Genomic DNA, 12,941 nt, shown 5'->3' with positions numbered 1-12,941 from the left:
GACCGAAATGAACAGATCCCCTTCGGGGAGCAATAGGCAGAGGTAGTTCAGACTTTATTGGTGTGTTTTTTTTTGTTTGTTTTTAATTTTAATTTGTTTTTTTTAAATAAAAAATAAAAAAAAAATGTTTGTTTTTTAAAAAGGATGTTGGGTAACTGGAAAATATTTTGTCCCGTAAGCCGCCTTCTAACCCTTCGACTTCTAAAATTAATGAAGAAAAACTGCATGTATGGGAAAGCGCATCTTATTATTGTGAATACCGAGTGGGCAGCGAATTTTAACTTCCTGTTCGCAGCATCTGCATGATTATCTCTCCCCGGTTAATAGCAGTTAGCTGAATTGAAGTCAACCTTGTCTACAGAGAGTATGTTAAGATGTTCTGTTACTTCAAAAGGGTTTTTTTTTTCTATCAAGATACGAAGTAGCCCTTAAAGAGGGTGGTAGATAACGAAACAGCCTCCCAGCAGAAGTGGTAGAGGTTAATACAGTGAGGGAATTTAAACATGCATGGGACAGGAATATGGCTCCTGATTGAGGTCTAAACCCTAGTCTCCTGTTAACGACCTTTTTCGTTCTAAATTATTGATGATTATTTGAAAACGTAAATAATGAATAAAATTTTACAGCACTGCGGAATATGATGGCGCCATATAGAAAGGATAAATGATAATGTTATTTATCAGATGATGATAATAAATGAGATGTGACTTCATCCGAATAAGCCAGAGTCATTTGAATGTTTCTTTCCTGATTTGTGGAATGCAAAATATTTGGAACTCGACCAGTTTCCTAAACAAGAAGAGATTCCCTGCCTTTGAGAATCGGCATTATGTCATTAAACACTCGCGGAGGTCAATCGCAGATCACACCAGCAGAAAGCCTCGCTTGCAAAATCGGGTTGAAAACACACCAAGAAAGTGGCGCAAATTTACTACAAAACTACACAGAATCATTTTCTAGCATTCCCTTCCTTTGTTAGCCTCTACCACTCCTGCTGGGAGGCTGTTCCACTTACCCACCACCTTCTCCGGAAAGTAAAACTCCCTCTCTTCCTAGTAAATATGGTGTTGGATAGTAATTTATTAAGACGCTTATATAAAAATAAATACTATTTTAAATAAAGATAACATTTTAAAAACATTTCCTACTATTTCTATACACATTATCCCTAGAAAGGGACATCAGAGGAGGAAAGAGGGACATCAGAGGAGGAAAGTGGGACATCAGAGGAGGAAAGTGGGGATTCTGGGGAGGAAAGTGGGGATTCAGGGGAGGAAAGAGGGACAGCAGGGGAGGAAAGTGGGGATTCAGGGGAGGAAAGTGGGGATTCAGGGGAGGAAAGTGGGGATTCAGGGGAGGAAAGAGGGACAGCAGGGGAGGAAAGTGGGGATTCAGGGGAGGAATGTGGGGATTCAGGGGAGGAAAGTGGGACAGCAGGGGAGGAAAGTGGGGCACATGAATTGGGGTCCCAATATGTAAAAGGGGTAAGACAGTCTTAGGGACCCCGATCCCCGATTCCCCTCTTTCCTCCCCTAATCCCCCTTTTTTCTAGACGCTCAGAATGTTTGCTGGGTATGAGGGGTACCACAGGGTTCTACAGCCCTAAAAGCCCCAACAATGCTTATAGAAAAAGCAGGAAATATTTTATATAAAATAGTATTTTTTTTTTAATTTTTAATTTAAGTGTCTTAATAAATTACTATCCAGCCATATTTACTAAACAGCGACCCATCAAAGGGGACCGACTGGCCGTCCTTCAGAAGAACCTTACCGGGGGTGCCCCTTCCCCATGTATAATGTATGTAACAAAAACAAACAACATTGTTTCATCTCACTCCACTGTTTAGTAAATAACTTGTTAAAACAGGCCCTGCAGACATCACATGGGGGGGGGACTGAGAACGACGAACCGAGCCAAAGACCCTAAACGCAATCCAAGCCGCGTTAGCAAGAGCAATGTTACGTTTGTTAATATCATAACCGCCGACGTAATGTCAGGAAGTGGCACAGCTTCCCAGCAGAGGTGGAAGAGGTTAATACAGTAAATGAATTTTAAACATTAATAAGATAGGTATACGGGGACTGGTTAAGGTCAGAGTCTTTTACAAGCGGGTCGAATGGTTATTCGCCATCGAACGCAATGTTTCTGCGTCTGGTTGTACGAGCGCATGCGTGTTGCGTGCATAAATGTTACCGGAAAAAATACTATTATTTTAACCCCTTTAGTGTTTGGGTTTTTGTTTTTTTTCTTAAATGGGTTGCTTCGGGCGATTAAAGGGTTAATGCGTTAAGAACCTGGCTCTTTTTCTTCCCCTCCCCAAACCGCTTTGATCTGTAACTGGTATCTCCAGTTTTCAACTTTACCCCCAGGGCTCTGTGGCTCCCCTCCAGCAGATCTCTTTTACCTGTCCTACTCTCAGCACTATCTGAGATGAGATTGCTGATTTCCACCGCTCGCCCTTCCTCCTCCTCCTCCCAGACGGCCTTAATCTCTTTTGCTAATTTCATTTTCCCCACGGTATATTTTAAACATTTGATTGTCAGCTTATAGGGCAAGGATGGGGGGGGGTACCTGCATTTTGATTCTTTTTAACAGTAGTAGATGGCAGCACTACGAATATAACAGACACTAGAACTCAGGGTTCTAGACTGGCAATGATATTGTGGCTCTGGCACTTTAAGGCCAGTGGCCGTCCGATGGCTGGGCACACGTGGCCACAATGCTACATTTCTGTGCTCACCGGGCACGTCCTGCAGATCGGGGGAGTTTGTGGCCGCCAGCCCACTGGGCATTTGCCCCCATGTTCCAGATGAGCAGTCTGGAACCCAATGCAGTCTGGGGTCACGGAAGTCTCCTTGATATATTCACTAAGCTTGCAGATGAAACATTTAAGCTCCAGGGGCTTCACTATGCATTAGACTGGACCAACACTCTATCCTGCTAAGAGGGCTGAGCTGGCCCTGTATAATGCATAGTCAAATCAGTGAGAGAACAATTCACTCAGCATTATTATTATTACTATTAGGTCTTTTATAATATAGGGGAAATCCGTGAGCTGAAGCCGTACGCCCAAGCCCTTCTGTGATATTATTTTATCACGGAAAACTCATATTCCTCATTAATAAATTTTTTACTGGGAACACCTAATTGTCACGTGACACACAAGCTTGTTGCCATAGAAACTCTAAATGCTTCTTAAAAGCTTTAGAGGAAAGAATCCAATGGCAGATCTGGTAAGGTTTATCTGCTTGGTGTTTTGTCCAAGTGGAACGGCACCTCTAAATAAACGAATTAAACGGATCACGCCGTGTGCGTCGCTGATTAAGGTTGTGCTCTCTTTTTTAACCCACTAAATGCCAGCGTATATTTCCGGGGATTTAAGGACTTTTAAGGATGTTATTATATTGTTACGTAAAGTAAAGGCTCTGCCAACGACGGGATTCCACTGAAACAATCGATCGGTGGCTTCCAACGCCGCCGAGATCCAAGCCCCAGGTGATAGAAGCCGGATCCCGCACATCGGATCCCGCAGCCCTCGTTCCCCCGAGGCCTTGGAATTTGAACAAGATAGTTGGAAAGACACGGATTGCTTTTTCTGGCCCCCGAGGACTGCCGTGCCGCTGCCAAATGTACATTATATAATATTATATAGGGAAAAGTATCAATGCATCCTATGTGTCTTTCTATAGGGCTGTATGGGCACCACGAAGCCAGGAATGTGGGTGATAGAACGGGCTGGTGGGTGGTTTAAAGGAGATATAACCTATAGAGTGAGACGGTGGTAGACAAGCGGAACAGCCTCCCAGCAGAGGTGGTAGAGGCTAATACAGTGAGGGGATTGTAACATGCATGGGATCGGCATACAGCTCCTGACGAGACCAACGACTGGTTAAGGGTTGAGTCTTTACAGCAGGGCCGAATGGGGCCGATCTGCCTGCAGATTCTAGGTTTCTATACCAAGAACATTCAGTCGCAGACCTACGGACTACAGTCTTGAGTGTCCAAAAGCAGTATGCCCGGTCTGCATTCAGACTCAAAGGGGTTAAACGCCAAAGCCCGATGCCTTCATTAATTGGCGTTGGGCAAAAAAAAAAAAATCTATCCAATGGCTACTAAATGCCTCTGTTTTTAAGACAGCGCACTGGCAAAGAGCTCATTGTTACCGGCCGAGAAGGGGGTCAACGAGCCTAATCCCCTTATTATTGGAATCCGAGACATAGTGTGTGTTTAATGGAGTCACCTCCTCGAAAGAATAGCCTCCTATTCACGGCGGAAAATGCCGGCTATTCTATGCAGATGGTGCAAATATGTGTCCAGTTGCTGTGTGACCACACAGTCATTGAATGGGGTCTGTGTACATGCGCAACCCGTTAAAGAAATGGAAACTGTCACAACACACAAACCGTGCGTTATTCTTGCGCATGTGTTCAGCCCTTACGATGAGTTGAAACTAAATGTAAAAAAAAAATAAGCACCATAAAGACTGCTTGTTCCGGGGTCTACGTTCCCCGAAGCGTTCAAAAGTTTTAAAATGAAACCCAGAATCCCCATAGAAACTAAAAAAAAATTGGTCTTGCAACCTTCCAAAAAATGTCAATTTTAACTTGATTCTAAAAAAAAAGGTGTTATACTCCTATGATGAATAACGATAGGCAAGGTCACGGCACCACGTAGAAGACACGGGTCATGTGTTGAGCTAAAGTCATATGATTCAGCCACGGCACAATGCTTTATCCATGTCGTAAAGGAATAAATCATTGCGCATGAGGATCCGTGGATGACACCCTGCTCATCATATGTATAATTATATATATAGGCAAAAACACGGACGCAATTATTAAGTGGTGGCAGCTCGTGTTTGTGCTTTTTATTTCCTGGTTGAATCGTATAGGAAGAAGTCCACAATTTGGAATGTCCCCTATGAAGGTCAGAGGACCTTCTAAAACCCCCAAAAAAAGATTTTCTTATAACAAGACCACGAATACCGGATCAGGAGCATCAGATTTACACCAAAAAAAAAAGAAAAAAACCACGGAAACCCCCATGATTAGTAATACTGCTGGGCCAGGGTCAACAAACTTCTAAAGGGGTAACTTAATCTAAACCCGGTCAAACAAGCTCCACACCAAGAACCAGTTTATCAACTTAAGAAAGTAGGCAAACAAACCGAGAAGTAGAGTAAAACATAACAATTGCCTACGCACAAGGATCAAATCTGGGGCACTAAGTAAAATAATGTTGGGGGATGCAGGTCTGTTGGTGGTTGGAGCTTTCTCTTGATGTCCTCCTTTGTTGGGTTGCGACAATCAATCAAAGCAGTTTCCACCATGTTTCTTAAGCATATCTCCTATCATCATGCTTGGTGGGGCAGGCATTATCATTCACGTGCCCTTTGACAGCTTGAGTATTCCAATATGTACACCAAGTCAGGGTATATTCAAGAAGCGGGATGATGAGGCCCAGGTCTTAAGAAGGATATCCTCAGCTGTTCGTAATGAAAACTTGGGTTCCGTTTAGTGGGACCTGTAAGATGAACTCAACGATGTTCAAAGGAACTGCGGACTTTGTAGAGTCTTCGATGGAAAGTCCAACGAGTCAAAAGCCATAAGAACTCAAAGCTAAAGAGTCTGCCGCCAACATTAAACTAGATTACGGGCAGAAGCCACTGAGGACAATGAGGACTCAACTCTACAGGTCTTCCAGATTCATAGTAAACAGAGAATTTGAGATTTCCATGGAATTCACTTCAAATGCAACTTGGGCCACCTCACATCTTGGCCACCTAACATGACCCAAACTTAATATCTTACAGAACAGAACCGTTCCACTTCTTGGCTGTTGGACACCAAGAGTTTGCCACTGGCTGTGGAGGTCACTATTATGCAGTGAATCATGAGATTATCTTCCACCAACAAAAGTGACTTGTGTGGACAACATAGGAACAGTTACGATAAAAGTGCCAATGGGTTTCCTTACATTAAAAATGAAATCTGCCAACGTGACCCAACACCAATTTAATTCTGAGGCTCAAAACACCGATTACTACAACGCTTAAGGGGTTAGGGCAGCCCTGGTGGGAGTTTACAGAATAGAAATAAGCTGGAGAACTTAAAATCTTCCAGGGATGATGGAGATTCCTATCCAGGACTTCACTATGCATTACACAGGGCCAACCTCCAATGAGCTTGAGTATACCCTATGTCCCCTTGTGGCACATGCAACTTATCCAGGAATCAGCAGTGTTTCTAAGGCTTTATTAACAACTAGATGTTATTTTTAAAAAAAATGTCAGACAATTCATACAGAAATGGCATTGCCACCATCATTCTAATTTCATTAATGTTTAGCATGATTTCATGGGACATGGTAAGGCAGCAAGCACATGGATGCTCAATCAGTTTGACCTATACACCGGCTAAGCTACCTAACACACGCTGAACAATTTTCTATGAGCCATAGAGACATACATGCTAAAGATTTTTTTTTACATATATTTATAGAAATATTTAACATTATAAGCTTAAGTTGAGCTGAACATTCTTTCATACTTCACCCGGGCCAATGTAAAATGAGCTGGGAAAAAACACTATACAACTTAACACAACAAATGGATGTAAACTAAAAGATTGTTTACTTATTAAAGTCACTTTCTTATTATTTGCTGCAAGACATTTTTGTACAAATTCCTTTATCTTATCACAATTTTGTTTTCTTTTAAATGAAATAATTTCGTTTTTTTATTTTAAAATATTTTAAAAAATATAAGATTTTAATGGGATCATTTAAAAAAAATAACTGTGTGTAAACAATTTTTTTTTTTTTTAACTTTTAAAAATAAAAAACAGAAACTTCACTTTTTTTTTTATAGAAACATGCAATGTTTTAGGGATAATTCTATAACACCCCATGACCCCAAGCTCCCGCGTTATACAAGCCCCTCACACAACAAAGAACTGAATACAATAAAGAATTAACTGCAGATCTTAAGTCACCATTGTTTTTTTTTGTTCACTATTTAATGTATTTTAATATTTTTTTTTAAAAAAAAACTATTAAACTAATTTTTTAAATACACAAAACAATCTGATCATCAGGGGAACAAAAATGTTATAGGTATTGGCTGTGAGCATTCATTTCTTTACAGAATAAACCACACATTTTCCACAATTTTACCGCAACTTACTAAATAATTGAAAATAACATTATGACCTCAAAACGAACCAATTATGTGTTTTTTCCAAGCAAATTGTAATAAAAAAATATATATATTTGTAGGTATGGGCTTGATTAATAGGAGTTACAGTACAAAGGTGGAGGGCAACAAAGAGGCTCAAACTTTTTTAAAAAGTTTATAGGCCACAGTGGGGGGATTTCTGGAGTTAAATCATTCCAGATTTGTTTGCTGCCGGCCTCAGCGTGAAAAGAAATAAGGGAAAAGGTGCTTCCTGCCGTATTTACACATTGGTACTACAAAATAAATAAAAAGCAGGGACTAGAGTCTGTGTGGCAGATCGGCACAGCTGAACAAAGAGACCAAACTTTGAAAGGCAGCTCTGTTCCCTCCTTATCTGTGCCTCTCCCTCCTTTTTTTTTATCCCCCCCCCTTCTCCCCTCCTCTCTCCCTTTCCAACTTGGCTCCCATTTCCTACAAGCTATTCAGCAACAGTTGGGCAATATTCAGTAAGCAATATGGCAACTGTATGAGCCACTCTCAATGCCTGGGGGTTGTGGCAAAAAGTGACCCCCCCCCTCTACTTATTGAGACCCTTCCCCTGGAAGGACATGAAGGGTTAATATTTAAGTGACTTCAGTGCTATATACAATACAGAATGCTTTTTTGTTGTTGTTGTTTTCAACCACAAAAACCAATTCAGGAAAACCTATTTCCTCTTTTGGTTACTTAAAAAAAAAAATGAAACAATGTATCTTAAGCATGAGTTAATTCGAATTAAAATCATTTTATATCTAGCCCCCTAATACACCCCTCTCTCTTTGGAAAAAAAGGAACATTCCAAAATATGTTTTGAATCTGTAATACCGTTAAGAAAAGATGGCTGCTTACAGTAAAAAAAAAAAAAAAAATAATAAAAAAATAAAAAATTAGAGGACAAGCAAAAAAAAAAAAAGTTGTAACCAACTCACAATGATTGTAAACTCCATGATTTCCCCAGCTCAGAGAAATGGTGCTGATCTCAGCAGAAAGGTGGAAAAACAAAGGATCACAGAGCTCAAAGCAGAGCAGGGCTGAGTTATTTTTTTTTTTTTGTTGGGGTTTAAATAAATCCCATAAATTTAGATTATTATTCTTTTTCTGGATTAAAAAACATAGACATTAAAGTAAAGCAAACAAAAAAGCATAAAGTTTACTTACAGAGCAGAGACCTCTTCCTACAAGGAAACAGCAAACCACAAAGACCGTATTTCTTTAAAATTCTGATAATCGAATACCCCAAAGACTTTTGTTGCCCCCCAAGGGTGATCACCAAGTCGAATCTGGGATCTGGTAGAAAGAACAGATCACTTATTACCGAAAGTTCCATCCCTGAGAGTAAAACGAGCAAAAAAAAGATCTAAAAGGATCGAGATTTAGTCAAAAAAGGAGCTAAATCTTAAAAAAAAGAGAGAAAAGTGTTTTTTTTCTGAGGATCTTGGAAAGAACTGAAAGAAAAAGCCAGCTTTGTCCTCCTCTCCAGCACAATCCAAGCTCAAAGTGATCAGGAAGAAAGAAAGGAACCCAAAAAATGCCAAACATGCCAAAAACGAAAAGGATTTGAAGCTCCCAGATCCTGTGATAGACAGAGGGAGAGAAAGAGAGAGAGAGAGGAGGAAAAAAAAAAGCAACATATCTGAAAGTTTTTCACTGCTTACCTTTGCCAGTGGTCGAAACGTGCAGGGCTGGAAATATTGTAACTTTTGTAGTGATTGTAGATTGTTGTTGGGGGGGGGGGGTGATCAGGGCTCCAAGAGCAAAGACAAGAATGGGGGAGAAGAGGTAGCTCTGCTCAGCACTTTGCAGGGAAAGACTTGTAATTTTTTTTTTGGGGGGGGGGTGAGAGAGGCAAAACCAAGAGGGATTGTCTCTGCCCCCTCCTCCCTATGTGAGTCTGATGAAGGTCAGGTGAGGATGAGGAGGGCTCTCTGGCTAGTCTTGCTTCTGTTGTTGTTGGTGGCTGGGAAGCAAGGCTTGGTATTTTGGAAAGGTGACAGCTTTTCAGAGGAATCTCTGGAATGAAAGAGGAATGAAATTAGCTCAATGAGTCAGTTGCAGTTCAGGGTGGAGGGGGAGGGGCCTCTGGCGAGGCTCCTCCCCCCCCTTGCGATGACAAGGCTGGCTGCAGTGCCACTGAGCATTGTGTAATAAGTTGTAACTGCAGGTCCTCCTGAGACGTTCAGGAAAACCCGGAGAATTCGGGACAATGATGGATCGGGGAGAAAATCATCCTTTTTTGCCCGGTCACGATCCGTAAGAAAACTCACAGCTGCTGCGGAAGCTCTTTTTTTGAAACAGAGCTAAGAAGGTTGTAGGGTTTTAAGTTGTAAGCTCATGCGCAGGACCCTCAGAAGCCCACCGTCCTCACCAGGAACTTTGTATGAAAGATGGGTCCTCAACTCCTGTTGTATCTGTCTGTGTTAGTGTAACTTTTTTATTTGTTAGCCACCCCATGTTTAAACCATACAGCGCTCCGGAATATGTTAGCGCTTAATAAATAAAGTATAATACTAGAAAAGATTTCGATGTGGGGGGCTTTACACCTAAAGCAGCGAATGATAATGCTAACAGCACCTAGGGGTTTGGCGACCCTAAGGCTGGTGTCTCCTTAAAGTCACGGTTTTTTTGTTTTAAGGAAAAAGTGGATTCTGAATCCAGAAATGGCTAATATGTCGCCCTCTTGAGGCTGTGGAACTACAACCACCGTAACTTTACGGATGATGGGAGTTGCAGTACAATGTGGGTGTAGGAGGGGGGGCGAGGTGAAGATTTGTAATTTGATAAAACCGATATTTTGACCTTTTTTCTGCCTTAGAAGGATACTTGGAACCGGTGTTTGCGTTGAAGGCTCTGGAAACCTTTGTTCTATTGTTAACACCCTGACGTGTGGGGTCCTGCGTGTATAATTGCAGTAAACAAAAACATATTATCATCGCACCAATCCCTTAGTGGGGAAAACCCGGCTTTCAAACCCAAATCCCTTTTGTCCCTCTTTATTTAGAACGTTTGCTGGTGATAAATGTTTTTCAGGGGATTCTACCGCGATAAAATCCACATTAATCTGTAGCTAATAAGTCAAAAATGTTACATTCTGCAAATCAAACACAAACAACTTACAAAAGAATCACAAAGTTACATAAAAAACCACAAAAGCTGCCCCCCTTAGGCCAATCGGCATGTGAGGAGGTGTTGAACGTATTCTGACCTCTGCTTTTTTTTAAATCCCAGCTAAATAAACCAATCAATGCCCCTCTTATTAGGGGTGCAGGCATTCATTGGGTTTTGGAGTTCTTCTCTCATTTAACTCCGCCCCCAGCTGCCACTGCTGAAAGCAGGGAGCATACTGTGGTATGCTTCTTGCACATGCTCAGTACATTCTAGTAAATGGGAGCTGCCCTCCTATTGAAATCAATGAGGGGGGTAGCAGCAGCAAATCACATGTGTATTATGTGAATATGGATGGTTTACTAGCATAAATGTGATTGGCTGCTGTGACTTCAATGGGCGTGCTAATGAGCGTTTGCAAGAAGTTTACATATTAATGCTTTCTGGTTTCAGTATAGACACCCAGAAGAGGAGGTAATCTAACCCCCAATAACTAAAGAATGATTTGCATGGAATATAAGGAATTGGACTCCATAAAAAATGACTGCATTAAAAAATATATATTTTGGGTATTAGACTGCTTCTTTAAAGTAAATCTTTCAGAATTTGGGGGATAAGGGCCAGCTTGGGCTACAGACACTATTGGATCAGACTAACCCAGCCACTTGTCCTGTGTGTGTGTGACAAATGAACTCAGCACATTGCATACAACCCAACAGCCCTGATTGCAGGACTGTCTCGGTTTTTGGGCTCTGCCCCATTGCCCTGTCAGGGGTGAGACAAGCCCAGGGATGTGCAAAATCATTGGACGTCCATGCTGTGTTCCAAACCCCCCAACACAGTTGTCCTGAATTGGATACCTGAAATGTCGGCGGCTATGACATCACAACTTCACATCATCAGCCTTAACACTAGTGACTTCAATGTCCATTTCAAGCAAATGCCGGATGAATTCAGCATTGTAAGCTTCTTCGCCCAGGACGTTTTGCTTCTGTAAGTCCAATATGGTTATGTGATGCACTGCTTGTTATGTCTTGTTAACCCATTGTGCAGCGCTTCAGAATAGGATGGCGCTATATCAATAAATAATATAATAAAACACTAGGAATTTCTCACCAATGAATGTGCTGCTGTTCCTACCTACACTACGAGAGTTTCTCAAAAGCTTCCTGAATTAAGTACTTTATATTAAAGATACTTCTTTAGTGTTCCAATAATTTAACCCTTAAAGAACAGATGGGCTTAACTAATGAGGTACTTAAACTGGTTATAGTGAACTTATCCCTATACTTAAACACCCGTGTTTCACCATTTTCACAAATACGTAACATCACACACATCTATTTTATGTGTTTTTTTTTTTTAACCCTGTAATTTCCCCTGGCCAAGAATTTAAATTCCTCGGCACGGAAAGCGAAACTGATCTTTGTAACGAGCTGCGATTTGATCAACTTCTGAAAATTCTCATCTAGATCTTGTAAAGGAAACAATAAGATGATTTCAGTTCTAGGTTTTGGTATTCAACCTTTCCACCGCGTTGGGTAACAGAAGAAGACCGTGCTTCTGTAATAAGGGAAAATAATAAATATATATTTCCATGGGCTTCTGGCAGGGAATGTGGAGAGTCATCCAACTTTTCTGCAGTGTTCCTAAAATGAATATAAATCCCATGAACTCCACTGACAGCTAGAAGTTATATTAAGAATTATAAGGACTAATGGTTGACTTCCCCATTGAGAAGCTCATTATTTTAGCCATGGGCTCCAGCGTAAAAGGGTTAAATATTAAATCCCCAGTATTTGTAGTCCCCAGGAATAATGAAACACGACTGAATCTCTTTGGGCTACAGCTCTCAGCTGGACTCCAAGGCTGTTGTGGATTATAAAAGTTGTAGTCGGGGGGAACATTTTCAAAATGGTAGATAATGGTATGGCCCAAAGGTGAGGAGTTCTTGCTCATAGGTACTGATGTATTGACCCTGATATATGCGCATTGGGCACAAATGGGGGGGAACTTCTCAGGGCAGACCACCTGGAGCTTTTCCTCTTTTGGGGGAGTGGCTTCACATGTGGGTGTGGCTACCCACACATAAGGGTGGGGTTAGCCACACAATGGACAAGAGGAATTCTTTTTGTTTTGTGAACAACCTATCAGTGTCTGCTTTCGTGTCACATGACAGTTAGTTATTCCTGGCAATAATCCCCAGGATTTTGCTTAAATAATCATATATTTATTAGGTTTTGGTCAAGACCACAACCCCAAGAGCTCCAAAGCTGGTTCCAGAACTAAAGCAGATAACCTGCTTTTTAGGGTTTAACATGTTTAGGTCATGATAGTAAACATCCCACAGCCTAGCATTAAATGTGATTAATTAGGACGCATGGATTTATTTTTAGATTTTTACAAAATAGTCTCATCACGTAATTAGATATAGGAGTAGGAACCCATATCTGGCATATGTTTTCCGTATTGGATGTAGGACGGCTCTCGTTATGATTTACTATACTGGCCGAACCTGTTTTGCGTTAGAATCGGGTGAGTGTAGGAGTATTTTTCTATTGCTATGATTATTTATCTGAAGGGCAATATATTCCAATTAGTTTATGCAAGTATAAAATGACATCA

The 12,941-nt window shown here is 41.1% G+C and overlaps 1 protein-coding gene across 3 annotated transcripts in view; it reads right to left on the bottom strand.

Moving 5' to 3' along the window:
• Positions 1-8,946, bottom strand: part of TEAD2 (TEA domain transcription factor 2) — a 45,774-nt gene extending 36,828 nt beyond the window's left edge. For 2 of the 3 annotated variants that reach the window (XM_053451400.1, XM_053451402.1), the window contains exon 1: positions 8,373-8,592. The gene's annotated coding sequence lies outside the window, so the exon portion shown is untranslated. Of the gene's footprint in view, positions 1-8,372; positions 8,593-8,869 lie in introns of those variants that run through there. The other variant, XM_053451401.1, reaches the window with a different exon arrangement.
• Between the last annotated feature and the right edge of the window lie 3,995 nt (positions 8,947-12,941).

Source organism: Spea bombifrons, chromosome 12 (assembly GCF_027358695.1).
Source record: "Spea bombifrons isolate aSpeBom1 chromosome 12, aSpeBom1.2.pri, whole genome shotgun sequence".
Lineage (NCBI taxonomy): Eukaryota > Metazoa > Chordata > Amphibia > Anura > Pelobatidae > Spea > Spea bombifrons.
This window is presented reverse-complemented; position numbering and strand designations above follow the sequence as displayed.